Genomic DNA, 13,481 nt, shown 5'->3' on the forward strand with positions numbered 1-13,481 from the left:
GTACAGAACAAATGCAAAGGTAAAAATTAATATTCAAGACATCGCACAATCAATAATGTTGAAAATAACGGCAAGCATCGTATCATTAAAAAAAAAAAATCATGACCCAGTTCAGTGGTAGTTCATGGACAGTTCCCCATCAGTCATGCTCGTCAGGAGCTGGTCCGGAACAATGACAGTTCAAGCGCATGCGTAATATGTACACGACTGGAGTGAAAGTCCCCGAAGGGTAGGGGTGGACGGTAGGAGGTAGAAAGGCGAAAGTTAACATCGCATCCAAGACTATTTTGAGGAAAAGAAACTCCACATTTTGAGGAGATATTCGATAGGCTTCACTTCTTAACAACTGACATAAAACACATATAAGCTGTAGACTGCGTACATATTTAAGTTCAATGGGAAGGTGTTTGGAGGACTGCTAAGAGCGAAAATTTAACTATCCTGAAAAAATCAAGAGTAATTTTTTTTAAAGAAACTGAATGTTTTGTTCGGCGTTACGAAATAGAGGTCCTAGAAATCAGCGCTGCATTTACGGATTTTTTAAAATTAAATTATTAAAATTTATGACAGACAAAAACAAATCAGAGACATCACATTTTTTCAACACGAAATCAACATTTCTAGGGGCAAAATTAGTGGAAACAACAAAAGATGTGTGCAAATAAAGATTACTTTGGCTGGTGATGGAGAAGATAGATTAAACAAAGACATAGGTGACTGCATCCGTCCGAAGCGACAGATGGAATTTAAATTAAATCATGACAAAGTAATAACATTGAACTGCAAAAAGGAAAGTAAACGATTCATATCTTCCACAATTTCAAAGTAAAGAAAATGGTTTGAAAAACTAACTATCCAAATTGAATTTCTCAGAGCAAGAAAACTCACGACGACCTTTGCTAAATATATTACTTTTTTCAATGAAGTGAAGGACAACTTTGTAATAGCACATAAACAAAAATCCATAAGTATCTCAATAGGAAAAAAAATGACTCTATCAATATAACTCTTCACAGGCAGGCCACAGGGTATCTAGGAACAAAGAATAAGCTACAATACTTGCATTCCTCTTTTTCATCTAATAATTCAGCATTTATCGCATGTTTCCAGTTGCTTATGAGCAAAAGAAATCATATACAAAAATATGGCAAAAAATTGTAGATTTCTGAAAAAAAAAATTTATTAGAAAAGGTAGGTACATGAACGCACCGGTCCAATGTATACAAAACTTTATAAATAATAAAAAATATAATAATAATAATAATCGAAAAACTTTATATATAATGAAAAAAATACAAAGACAATAATAAACGACGATAACGCCCAGGAAATAACTCCCCCTTTGTAGTTTGGTTGCTTGAGTGCGATAATAGCGATGTAAAAAGGTGTCCGATGATTTCAATTCATCGCCTTCAACCATTAGAAAAATGGAAAAAAGTTTCCTACATTTTGTTCCGCCAGCCCCACTAAGCACGCGTCGCTTATCATGGCTGGGGAGGACTTGACTCTGGGACACAGAAGGCCTTTATAGAACGCTCTAACTTCGAGCTTGTGTTGTCTGTACAATTATTAAAAGCAGTCAGTGTGGGTTTTAGTTTTATGTAAAAAAAAAAAAAAAAAAAAAAAAACTATTGAGATGGGGTTGTCTGCCTGTCCGCCCTCAGATCTTAAAAACTACTGAGTCTAGAGGGCTGCAAATTGGTATGTTGATCATCCACCCTCCAATCATCATACATACCAAATTGCAGCCCTCTAGCCTCAATAAATTTTATTTTATTTAAGGTTAAAGTTAGCCATGATCGTGCGCCTGGCAACGATATAGGATAGGCCACCTACAGGCCATGGCTGAAAGTTTCATGGGCCGCGGATCATACAGTGTTATACGCTATGCAAAAAAACTCGATTGCGCCGAAGAAACTTCGGCGCCTTTTTACTTGTTTTTTTATTGTTTTTAAATTGATACATGTAAAATCTTTAGAAAATTTCGCAACAACATTTTCTACTGATTCAGATAATTCATACAACGATCATTCTTTAAAGTGTTGATCATGATTATTATCATCAATCTCCTTCCTCTCGTACAACGATAATGATGATCTATATCCGGGTCTTAGTGACTCAATTACTAAGTATCATAATATAATGTACACGCCACATACGAAGCGTTTTAGCATTCTTTCCTCAATAACCATAGTACCCGAGTCTTTAAAATATTGCTGCCTTGGCTCCTTTTTAAATAACAAATACAATTTCAATACCATCAATTTTTTGCATTAACAGATATGTTCCATTAATGAAAGAATTCACGCCCTTCTGAGCACGCAAAAACGCTTTTAATGAATACATATTTACATTCAAAGGAACTTTTATGCATTCATGTCTATATTCATACTTGGTAAACAGACTAAGGCATCTCTACATGAGGACTCATTTAAAAATATCGCAGTTTACATAATGAGGATTCAATTTATTGTAGAAAATCAACAACACTCATGTCTATTGTATTTTTATATTTTTATCTTCTTGTAGGCTCTATATCATATAAAATTCATAATATCAATCTGCTTTTACTTTTAATACCTGGAAAGGCGTCTGGACAGGCGAGTGGCACTGGTGGTATTTGGTAAAAAATTAAATGTCAATATTTTCATGATACAACCTGTCTGGAGTAAAACAAATCAGAGACACCATATGCCATTTTTTCCATACATCCCCTGGCTTATTAAAAGTGAAATAAAGAACGGCAACAGAAATGAATGAAAACGAAAAAAAAGGAGAACTGACCCGATTCTTTAACATAAAAATGATTTAGCTTCCCCACATCTCGTTCCGTGAGTGGGAGCTGAAGGACCCAGCCAAAAGTATTCAAAATAGAATATCTACGTTACCATTACTACTGATATTAAAACACAACCTCCTGCTACCTTCTCGAATTCTTTGTAAAAGAGAATTTAAAATCCATGTATCACGTAACTGTGATCTGTAAAGTACACAAGTACATATATATATATATATATATATATATATATATATATATATATATATATATATATATATATATATATATATATATATATATATGTACATACATACATACATACATACATAGATATGCACACACACACACACATATATATATATATATATATATATATATATATATATATATATATATATATATATATATATATATATATATATATATACATACTGTATATGTATATATCAAAACCAAAAGTGCGCACCACTCTCTTCAGCCTCTCATCTCAAAGTTCTTATCCAAATAACTTTGGGTCTTCAACACATTGGTACCTACACGGGTCCAGCTGACATATCACGTTCCACTCTCCCTGGGTTGACAAGGACATGTCCGAGAGTTCAGCATTTCCCCTTCATCCTTACCTCATCCAGACATGGAACTAAGTAATTTTCGTACGATATGTCTCACAATATTCTGCCATCTGACTCGTAATATCTCAAACGACAAAATCTTTTCATTATAATTTCATCTACAATGAATCATGTCCGTGAAGCAATATATATATATATATATATATATATATATTATATATATATATATATATATATATATGTGTGTGTGTGTGTGTGTGTGTGTGTGTGTGTGTGTGTGTGTGTATTATATTCAAGCTATAATTCATCAAGATTTGTTTCCTCTACCTTTTGCTGACTGAGTTTGAAAATTCCATTCCGTTAATTAGGTGTGAATTCATATACATATATATCAAGACGTTAAGTGAAACTTCTATGCACCATTCAGGAAATATCAAAAACTACACTGAGAGAGAGAGAGAGAGAGAGAGAGAGAGAGAGAGAGAGAGAGAGAGAGAGAGAGAGAGAGAGAGAGAGAGACTTGAAACATTTCCCGAATAAGAGAATATCCTCTGTCTTTCTAATTTCTCAGTACTCCGTAAATGCACGGTGATAATTAATGCCAACTTTGTGAAAGGTTGAATTGCATGAACCCTTTTTAATGTCACAAGTTCACACGCGCTTAACGGATCACTGAGCAGCCGAGTTCGAATACCGAGATATGGAAGGACAGCCAAGATAATGGAAACTGTTAAATATATAAGCGTTAATTCCTCATATACAGCTTACTCAAGTAAACGTATGTAGGTGAAAGTTGAAGTTATTATTGTTAACACTAAGGAATAAATTCGTCAGCACATTAAAAAAGTTGGATATTAAGAAAGCTTTCCATCTCATTATTCAATATTTAATAAAATTCTGACAGTGAAAGTTAACAAATTCAGTAATTTTAGAAGACAAATATCTATGAAATAGATGCATTATTATTCCTGCCTTAAAATGAACAAAATGCGGCTTCGTTGACTTTTGCCTGGTATATATATACTTACGTTACAACAACAAAGATATTCACCGATTTTAACAAAATACGCAAGACTGTATGCACCTACATCACATGGAATGGTCTGAACCTCAAAGAGATTCTTGCAGCACTCTTTTCTTGGCGATGAGTGAAAGAAACCGCCAAACACCCAGATTTGTTGCGTAACAACATGAAAAGAGCGACGTGGGAACATCGTTTTCGCTGTGTAACCTAATTGTAAATTACGTAACGATACCCCCCTAGCAACATGAACATACATGCATACTTACATGTATGTATATATATATATATATATATATATATATATATATATATATATATATATATATATATATATATATATATATATATATATATATATATATATATATATATATATATATATATATATATATATACATACATACATGTATATATATATGTGTATATATATATTGCGTGTGTTTTGTGCTATAATTAAAATACCAATCAACATTGTTATCAGTGTCGAATGATTTTCTTTCAGCAATGTTTCTGTACAGAAAAGATGTCCAAACAAGCTTCATCAACACTTGCACATACGAACGAAGAAACTGCAGAGAATTATATAAGCTGGCGATTTACTGTTTGTATGATGACTAATGGCTAACATAAATATCTCGTTATTTTCCGAACTTTCAATACCCACAGTAATACAAATTTCCATTTTATTTGTATTTCAATTATCCCATTTCCTGTTTAACTTTCATGGAAATCCCTCTCCAACATGAATTCTAAATGTCAGGCGCCAAAGATTCCTGGTTTTTACCCGAAACATGTTCATATTAAGATCCAACTTTTTTGGGGGGGAGGGGACGGGATTACACTTTATGAATTCTCGAACTCTTTCAATTTTGCATTGTCATGAAAAGGAGAGCAGACGGAGCAAAGAAAAAAGTATTATTATCCTTCCTCGTTACTAACGTTTTGGCTACTCCTCTTATAGAAATAAAAGACTTCAGGAGTACATCAGACACCAGGAAATATGGGTGATATAGGCCTATATATAGGTAACGAAAAAGGTAGTTCATCTCCTTGTACTGCTTCTTACTTTTGTTTCATTCTCTTTGTCAATGCCATCCATCGATCATACAGGGAAACACAAGAAAAACTCCCAAACGCCCAAGAGTCTTAAAGTTAAAACACACAATGGTGCTTATAAAATTTACGTCATATAATTTCATCTGACTAACGTAAAACAAATATAAGCTATATTTAACCGGATGGAACCCATGCCTTGAAGGTAAATAAGATCGGGCATAATTAAGCAGGTTTGTCTCTACACGTCTGAGTTCAAACCTGTATGTTTGTTAACTCACCAGATAACCACCTCACTTATTTGTTCATTTGTTCATCCTGCATATCCTTCATCTTGGGCCCCCCTCGAGATCGTACATCCTCCCATCATATCCATTCCATCCTTCCCCATCCTCCAACAATCTCTACCCCACATCCCACGAGTCCCTCCCACTCCCCAACCTTCCTCGTCTGCGTCTCCACCCAGTGGCCACAATGTGTGTACCAAGGCCAGCGGCTCAAGGCCAACCCACACAAAAGACCCTCCTAAGACTATGCGACGATTTAGTCCAGTGATAAGAATAGGATATGAGATCAGCTCTGCGGCTTTCGTTATCTTACAAAACGAAATTCGGAGAAATTGTTTTCTTGAAGTCCTAAGCGAGATTTCTGCTTTCAGGGAAAAGTGCTATCTGTTACTGCCAGATCAAGACAATCAACCGCAAAAAACTAGTGTTACAGTTGTCAATGGCTTTGCAGCGGTTAAAACATGAAAGAAATTATTCCTGAACACTGTCTTTAAACCGAACATTTTTAAGTGGTTTTTCTCCCTCTTATGTATTTAGTATCTATCTATCTCTCATAACTCAAGATAACAGGACTTTCTCGCTAAACCTTGGCAATTTGCAACAAAAAATTTTTTTTAAACTTTCCATTCAAGAATATTAGGTCTTAATATACCTTTCGTTTATTCAATCCCAATTCATTTCCATTCCAAAGAGTGAAAATACTTTGGTGTTTTATATCGGCATGTAATTATTTTCTGTAAAAAGTGGTCAATGATCATTGCTCCCGTCCAGTCAAAATGTTTCTGCATGGAGCTGTACGTCTTAGGAGAGGAGAGAGAGAGAGAGAGAGAGAGAGAGAGAGAGAGAGAGAGAGAGAGTCATTTATATAATTTTCCGCGCCAATTTATTTAAATTGATCTTTACGTTCTAAAAATCCGGATGTACTCTAGATAAAGATGAAATAATTTGGATCAAATTTCACATTAATCTCCCGATTATGAAAAGTGAAAATAATTGTAAATTGCTCGTTTTAGATACAATAAAATTAGACCACTATCATAAATACAACTGAAAGGACTGAGGCATATCTCATTATTTCAGCAGCATTTGCCAGTTTTCGAAAGTTTGTATTTTCTTTATGTCACTCAAAATTGTGATAGTGATAAAGAAGAGAAAACAATACCAGATGAACGACCAAACTAAGTGGTAGGTTGTTTTCATGTCAAGCAGATGATGCGGTACAAGGAATAATGTCCTCTGTTTAAAAATGGAGACTAAGAAATTTGATGCCTTCTGCTGCTGCTACAGTGTATATGAATTCGTGATTTCAGCGTGAAAATCTGCATAGAATTGGATATGAATAAAAATAAATTAATATTTATTATCTATTTATCTATCTATCTATATAATATATATATAAATATATTTTTTTACACACGCATACACATACATACATATACAAATATATAATATATATATATATATATATATATATATATATATATATATATATATATATATATATATATATATATATATCTAAATAATGCAGAATCATGATTCATTCATATATAACTGAATATAACTTTCGTGATGATGATATATAGGTAAAGGATCAAGGTTAATAACCGTCGTGCCAGGCGATCCCCATATGCGAAAATAAATGACACCCAGTGACGTCAGCACAATCTCGTTCAATCAGCCACTAATATGAAACGACACTGGTGAAAATAATGGATGGAAATTCATCATCGTTTCTAAAAATAGAGGGAAAACAGAAGGAAAGTCCAATGACTTTCAGGTCACTGTGTTCCACAGAATCGTTTTCAGTGGAATAGAGCGGAACTGTTTCCTTTCAATGTTTGACAAATCGATCAATGTACCCAAGCAGAAATAAATTCTGGGTTTCGGTTACAGTTTTCGCTGGTGTGAAACGCATTTGTAACACTTTCAGTTCATAAATATAAATAATTTATCTCATAAATCGATTATAGTTCTCTTTGGATGTAAGTTATTCCCAAGGTACAGCGAATTCGATACTAAGTCTCGTTTGTATGGGTGACAATACATGTATGTATGTATGTGATTATATATACATATATATATATATATATATATATATATATATATACATATATATGTATGTATATATATACATACATACATACGTATATATATATATGTACATAACATGTGAAGTTGAAATAATGTGCCATTTTAATTTACAATATATATTCCTATGTATATATATTAAAATGGCAAACTGTTTCAGCTTCACACGTTAAATAATCTGTCTCTACGTGACGATACGGATAACCCATCATATGCTGCTCAGCGCAACAAACTAAAAGCTAAAAAGCTGCAGCCCTCCGCATTTTTCACCCATGCGTTCAGCGAACAGAAGTTACATATTTTCCTAAATGTCGCCCCGCAGCTGAAAACTCGTGATGGACTGCCGTCCGGATCGCCATATTTGAAAGAGCGCGGCTTTCAGGAAATGAGAACTTACGGTTTAAAACATATACTTTACTACATAAAATGTAGTCCGTAAAAAAAGAAGTACTTGAAGAGGAGGGATAATAGAAGGGTTGGAGTTTTAGCATGAAAAATTAAAGGTCTAAAGGGGTACGTACACTATACCATGGATCGAAATCCAAGCAGTGAACAAGATAAATCAGATATGTCTACGATCACATAACGCTTGTTTTCGCAGCATCGTCTGCACATCTATCAAAACATCAGTATTTTATACATGTCTAAAATTTAATTACTCACGCTGAATCGTCTTCGATTATAATGATACAGAAAGTTTGCAATAAATAATTTCAGTAACGAATATTTTCTCATCATGGCACACCAATGTTTCACAATCCACGATGTTCAAATTTTCGATATTAATAAAATTTCCTTTTATCAAAAGCAATTTTCTTTACTCAGAACCTATATCTAGAATTACTTAATTTTACCCAATCCATGAGAATTTATGGGTTCTATCTTTTCTCGGAGTGGAATACACTTGCATGAGCAAAAAAAAAAAAAAAAAAAAAAAAAAAAAAAAAAAAAAAAAAAAAAATTGAACAGACTGTTCCTCAAATTCAGGTGACAAGCAGCTGACGGCCCCATTCACGGGAGTATGTATCTTGTGGATGGCAATTTCGTACATAAAAAAAAATAAATGCACATAAATTACGCCCAAAAAACATAAATCCTTCCTACAAGATACAATTTAATTCTGCATTACTTCCATAACCAAACCCGCCAGATGTACAGTTCATATAAAACTATCTTATTCCGGAGTGGACCATGTGGACGATCTCACTCTTTCTCAGTTGTTGAGACAGCTCAGAAGCTTTTATAGAAAATGAGCGGCTCTAGCAAGCATTACTGCTTCTAGGGTGTTTGGGCAAGTTGGTAGCTTCGGCAAGATCGAATAGTTTTTAGTGTGCCTCTTCAACACTAACGACTACTGAGGTCTTTAGGACACATGTCTAGGCAAAATCTATGACGACTGGCAGTTCCCATTGGTTATTTCACTCCCCACTGAAATATGGTGCAATTTTATTACTGCGCCGGAGTAACTGGGAGTGATCTGGTTCCACTGGGATTTTCTTGGTCAACTCCATAAATTCCACTGCTACATGATCAGACAAATGAATAAACTGCGACATTCTTGAACTTACTGCAACGTATTTTACCTGTCCGGTAAACTTAGGGCAGAGTAGATACTCTTACTTTGTCCTAAATTGCCACTTACTCATAATTTACTTCTACCATAGTGAAAAGAACACTTTCGCAGCGTGCGAAAGGCACAATAAATTTATTGATATGTACAAATTGCTATGTACTCTTACTTTAGCATAGATATTAACAACATTTGCATGCAGTTTATATGCGTGGGCCTACTATGATAAAAGAAGTTACCAAGAGGTTTTCAATTTATCCTCTACCAGTGAAGGATCTTATTCTTCCTTGAAATGGCATCTATGAATTAAAGAATTTGCTATACCGTACTGTGGAAGAGTTCGTGAGCTGTAAAATTAATGAATCAAATAATAAGGGTTATACCCCAAACTTCAAGCATAGTCCAATCTCTAAATGAAAGACAAATACGAGCTTGGGAATCAAGTATTATGAGTCTTCAGTTCTTAATGTTAAAAATGATTTACAACAACTAAAAGTGCTTGATATAGAATCTGTCAAACGTTTATGTAATCAATATTATTAAGTTGTTTTTTTACACTAACTTCAGCCGAGACGCAAGCTGAATCGTGAACTTAAAGGGAAGTAACCCAAATTAGTTCAGAACATTTGGGCTACTTATTAAAGGTACAAGTTATTTGCATTTTATAACCTAACCCAAAGTAAGAGTACAAGTATTTGAAATTTCTAGATTCGATAACCTCCCAAGGAATCTGGACAGTGAAAAACAATATGACTGGATTGAAGCGGCGCAGGCCAAAGTAACCTTGAGCCTGGGGCGACCGGCATAATGTCACTGTGAGGCTCAGCAGCCAGGTAGTCCACGAGTCTATAAATAAGTAGTAATAGTCATAAAGTGCTTATATAGTTGAACTCTGGGTTCGCCACTGTCCCCTACCAATTTATTCCTAAATGCAACCGTGACAATGGGCAGAAGTACTGAGAAATTACACAAGATGTGATTGCACCCTATCCCTAAGGTAAAGACTCCGGCGAACCACAGAAGTTGAATGAAAGGTTATTTGTTCTGCGCGCGCGCGCGCGTGTTCGACAGACAAATAGAGGAAAGAGGAAGTACAGTATACAAAGAAATAAAATGTAAGCACTAGGAAGAGAAGTATCCGCTACTCATTCCACAGGTTTTTTCACTTTTTCCGCTCTGGGAAATAAATTTCGAGTACATTTTAAGAGCCACTGGCATTCAGAACAAACCTATAAATGTGCAAACTGGAACTTACCACATATAATGCCTCACAGCGAGCAACTGGCAAGAGAACTTCTTGAGAAGTTATCAAAATACATACACAGACACACGCAAGCAGAAATGAGTAACTGACAAGATAATGAACACCAGGAAGGAAAAATGTATAATGTCACAAAATGTAAGAAAAAAAGTGTAAGGATTCTTGAAATATGAATAAAATGTAATGATGATAAGGAAGGCAGAATGGGCAGCAAAGTTATTAAGTTTTCTGAACTGTTTGAAATCTATTTGATTTGTTAGAGAGCATCGATAAATTTCTCTGCGAGACATTTGGTTAATCATGGTGATAAGTATAAGATGAATGAGAGACAAAGAGAGTGAGAGAATAAGAGACCTAATCAAAAATAAATTTTCGCTAAACCTTAAAAGAGACAAAGAGGGAGAGAGACTTAATCTCGTTATCTCCAATACCACTGCCACACCACTTCACAACCTGCGCGAGCGAAAGTGGAAAGATTCCGTGACTAAGAAGGGAGCGAAAATGAGAACTGTGTCAATCTATTCATTCTTTTCGGGCCTTCATCAGTAATTCGTTCTTAGTGTCTGCAACTTTCTTTTTTTGCTACGTAGATTTGGAAAGTTGTACGAGAACAACTGCCGATTTCTTTTTCAAAATCGTAAAGATATTGTAAGAAAATAATTAGCAAAGTAAAATTGAAAGTAAGCATCCCATGATGTAAATAATGAAGTACTTTTTCTCGCCCACACAATAACATTTCAAACAACACAGCGTATTTGCAAATCTAAGAAGATAGTGATGCAAAACAGAGAAAAATATGTTTATGAACAGAGTCTGCAGAACACATAAGACCTCCATATAAATCTAATCGCAATCTCTAGCAGGAAAAACAAGGTTATCCTCTGAACCCTCCGCTTCCTTTTAATTAATCCCTGATCTATTCCAAGTTTTGCGAGGTTAGATTGTCCTCCCTGATTTATAAAAAAAAAGTTCGCTTCATCTTTCTCTACACTGCCAGAAATAAGCTATATAAAACCACATCACCTACAATAGGATAACATATTTTTGTCAGTAGTAAATTCTGCTTTCCTTTATTACTCATAATGTTTACAACATGTAAGTGGCTGCGATGACAAACACATTCTGCTTCATTACACATATATCACTTCAGATACTTCAGTATTATCGCTTTATTTAACCACCTGGCGTGTGCAACAGAATTCAAATATCAGGATAAGACAGATATCCTATAGCACTTCTAACTGCTTCTCCCTACGTGAGCAGGTTTCCTTTTTTGGATATGATGGGCAACCTACGTCATAAAACTAGCTAACTCACTGGGGTGTTGGGCAGTGCCGGATGGACTAATATAGCATCATGATATAGTGTTTGTTACTTGAAGGCACGTTCTTCCTTATATGCTGGGGAAGTGGCTATGAGGAAATCTCTCTCTCTCTCTCTCTCTCTCTCTCTCTCTCTCTCTCTCTCTCTCTCTCCCACGAAATTTGTTAAGAAGAACGCTGGCCATTTTACTAATAAAATATCGATTTTGATGTACAGTAGAACTGCTCTTGTTAGTTTTTAGCAATCGTACTTGCATGACAGCACACACAACAACATAACAACAGCAATGATTCCAGAACAACTTGCAACTTCTCTGAAGGAAATCTAGAGAATGAGTTCCTTAATACGTTGTAAACCAATGAGCAAAGCAAAATCGAATGTTAAAGGAAACGCGGACAATACAATGACATTGAACAAAGTCATTTCTTTCGTGGGAAGGGCGCTTTCGTGTTTTTATTTCGGTTATGCCTCAAGGGGGGAAAAAAGGAAAAAGAAAAAGACTGGTTGAAAAAAATAAAAGGTTGGGCCTATTTCGGAAGAGGAGGAATTTCATCTCTAATAACAGGGAGAGTTTTAGGAATTACGAAAGAAAACAGTAGCTAAAAAAAAAAAAAAGCTCCCCGCGAATTGCGGGGGTGATGCCATCACAGGCCCTTGACAACGGCGCCCCTTAAGTGAGGGTAAGGTGTTAAACAGAATAATACAACTAGTGAGGATCTCCGGACTCGGACATACGCCTTGAGACGAAGTAAAGGTCAGGTGGTTGTCCTTTCTGTATAAAAGCTAACAAGTTTGAAGCTACTTCCGCATGTTTGTTCCGTTAACACAACGTTGGCTTCTTTCCGCATAGGACGTCTGGTTCATTTCCAAAGGTCTGCCTATTTATTACAGCAAAATTTAGGGCAATGTGTTTTACTTGACAAATGTAACAATTTATTAAACTGGACCTCACAATCCATGCCAACCATTTAATAAAAATGAAAGTATATTACTTATTAAAATTTATTACTCATTAACATAACAGTACACTATAAACCATCTGACAACACTTTTACATAATTACTAAAAACTCAAAGGACATTTCTATCTTATAATACTCATACCCCATATTATAATTATCATAATTACACTTAACAGACATTATTATCGCCATCCTAGAATGAATTACAATCTTTTCTCAAATACTCGTACCAGAAAAATTATCCAAACTCATATACAGTGTATACATATATTTATAAAAATATATATACATGCATACATATATATATATATGTATCTATATCTGTATCTATCTACCTATATGTATATATACACACACATACATACATACATAATTTTTCTTATTAGAAGCCTTTCCCCAAGGGGTTTGGATATTTTTTCTGATCTCTCTCTCTCTCTCTCTCTCTCTCTCTCTCTCTCTCTCTCTCTATATATATATATATATATATATATATATATATATATATATATATATATATATATATATATATATATATATATATATATATATATTAATTTTCA

The 13,481-nt window shown here is 34.5% G+C and overlaps 1 protein-coding gene across 1 annotated transcript in view; it reads right to left on the reverse strand.

The window, feature by feature from the left end:
• fw (furrowed) overlaps positions 1–13,481 on the reverse strand; it is a 158,853-nt gene that overhangs the window by 63,283 nt on the left and 82,089 nt on the right. The gene's annotated exons all lie outside the window — the stretch shown is intronic.

This window comes from Macrobrachium rosenbergii, chromosome 4 (assembly GCF_040412425.1).
Source record: "Macrobrachium rosenbergii isolate ZJJX-2024 chromosome 4, ASM4041242v1, whole genome shotgun sequence".
Classification (NCBI taxonomy): domain Eukaryota; kingdom Metazoa; phylum Arthropoda; class Malacostraca; order Decapoda; family Palaemonidae; genus Macrobrachium; species Macrobrachium rosenbergii.